Source organism: Corylus avellana, unplaced genomic scaffold (assembly GCF_965113065.1).
Source record: "Corylus avellana unplaced genomic scaffold, dhCorAvel1.hap1.2 HAP1_SCAFFOLD_36, whole genome shotgun sequence".
NCBI classification, from domain to species: domain Eukaryota; kingdom Viridiplantae; phylum Streptophyta; class Magnoliopsida; order Fagales; family Betulaceae; genus Corylus; species Corylus avellana.
The window spans coordinates 87,501-90,000 of NW_028290484.1; the positions used below are offsets into that span (position 1 = coordinate 87,501).

Below are 2,500 nucleotides of genomic sequence, written 5' to 3' on the forward strand. Positions count from 1 at the left end.
CTAGACACAGGGGGTACGAGCTAATCTTTTACTGGAGGGAAAGCTGGGGAAAAGCATAGAGCGTGCGGGCTCAGCTCTCGCCCTCCTCCCGCCCGTGACGCTCCCAAACCGATCGCTATCGTTTTCTTGCTTTCTTGTTGTCTTGAATTGTTATAGAACGGCTTTATATCAGGTATAGTTGGTAGAATGAAGTGGGATGAAGCCTTAGTGGATATAGCAAGTGTGCCGGGAATAACGGCTGGCATAGAAGTCTCTCGCACGCAAGGAGATGCTGCTGCTGGATGTCACGGTTCCGGGGCGCCATCATGATCCTTTTCTCTGGAACAATCGAGGGCACTGCCTTCCTTCAGCTTTCAGAGGTAGGGGCGGCATCAATCATCGCTCAGTGAGCTATTTATTGCCGCCAATAGCGCTTCGCTTGCATGCAAGGCGGCACGCCAGGTAGAGCTATCGCGCGCGGGCGAAGGAGATGCATTTCAGGTACTGGTAGTACTGGACAAGCTCTCAGGGAATAATCTCTTTCTTATTTCTGCCTTTCTTTCCCATGACGACTAGGAACAGGCAAATCAAAAATTTCACTTCGAATTTCGGACCTCAACATCCTGCTGCTCATGGTGTTTCACGATCAGTATTGGAAATGAACGGAGAAGTGGTGGAACGTGCGGAACCACATATTGGATTACTCCAGTGCGGCACGAAGCCGCTGACGCCGAGTCGGCTCCTATGCCGCTAGCTATGCCCTGCTTGGTCCCCCGGCACGGTGGAGGTTCCGTAGCGCGTCATGAGCACCGGGCGGTTGAGCAACTCAAGCGAACCGCCCTACCTTACTACAACATAGGGACAGAAGGGAGAAGGTTGTGAAGGTGGCCTCGTTATCCACACCTCCGGTCGGATGAATGGAGGACCGACCGACCCGGGTTTTCATGAGCGTTGGCGGGTCCTGGAGTGCCTGTCAAGGGCGCTAGCGCATACCCCGGGGTGATCATCACCACCTGCACCTCACATCTCGGCACAGTGGAACGTGTAACCCGCCTGCTGTCTCATTCAACTACATTTGTTCCTGTAATCCATAGCCTAACAGAACGCAGCAGCGAGGGACAACCCGCCCATACAGCCAGCGGGGAGGATGGCACTACTGGCAAAGACCGTCTGGCGAAAACGCCGCAGGCGCGAAGCGTGGTAGGCCTGCGCCGGGGGAGCATAGCATAGGGAGGAAAGGGAGCCCGGACGGTGGAAGAGCCAGGGGAGGCCGGGTCATTTGACGGAAATGGAAGGCTTTTCCCTATTAGAGAAGGCCCTATGAAGTAAAGGGAAGTGCATGAATTCTTGGAAAAAGAGGGAGCGAGCCTATATAAAAAATAAAAAATGTAATAAAGTAAATTCAATGAATAGATAGAGTCAACGGTACGACAGACAGCGCTGCCTACACACGCGAATTAGCTTCCGAGGTCGAGCAGTCTCAATTTCACTACAGGGATTTGCGAATGAATGCTGGACTGGGCCACCTCGAATGGCGTGAGCCGCATGCGGGGAGACCCGCACGTACGGTTTTTAGGGGGATCTGGTCGAAAGACCGGCCGGCGCCCACCCGACTAGAGGGACTGAGAAATTAATAGAGTACAAAACTTATCTTCAAGCTTTACCTTATTCTGATCGTTTAGAGGGCGATCGCGGAGTCACTGAATGAAGTCCTCCGTTTCTTTCGGAGGTGCTGACCCGCAGCGAGGCAGAGATGACTAAGTGACATATGGAATATGGCGACGACAACAGCATGTCGTAGAAGGAGATAACAGGTGGAGCCAACGACCCACTAAGACTAACGTATCTACAACTACATCCCCGAGCGGCAGTCAAACGGGGGCGTGAATGCAAGATGCCAGCGGAATGATCGGCCGGACAGAGGCTAGGGCTGCTTCCTTCCCACCGCGTCCTTCCTTGTGTGTCGGAGATATAAAGCGAGTGCACCGGAAAAGAACGGGAACTGGGTCGATCTATTCTATGGCGAAGCATCCGAAGCATAACTGCACACTCACACGATCTTTGCCGAGAGATAGGAGCATTCGGTGGAACCGGTGAACTACACTTGCTTCTGGATAGATGTGTGGGACAGAGGGCTCGTGGTACCTGCTGCCCACCCTTCCTCCTCTGCTTTGAGAACCGTGTGAACGGAGAGTGGGCAGAAGGGAAGGAGGTCCTCATACGGAGTCGCACACTTACTTGAGCAGTGCGGGAGACTGGGGAATGGGTCGAGTAAACTCCCCTGGGGCCGGAAAAATAATAGACGAAGCTTTACTTAGATAGGGCTTTGATTTGATTGGTATTGATTTTCTCTTAGTAATTGGAAAGGAGGGCGCCTGGGTATGTTATAGAAAGGGAAGGCAGAGGTAGTACTTCGAATGGCGAAGAGAGGCGGCTCGGCAGGGAAGGAATGGGAAATCATCAAGGATGACTTCTTTGTTGGCGAAACGAAGGGCTAAATAGCGCCAGTGATTCTCTGAGC

At 52.9% G+C, this 2,500-nt stretch overlaps 1 pseudogene; it reads right to left on the reverse strand.

Annotated features, from left to right (window-relative positions):
- LOC148582680 (uncharacterized) overlaps positions 1–2,500 on the reverse strand; it is a 3,913-nt pseudogene that overhangs the window by 1,261 nt on the left and 152 nt on the right.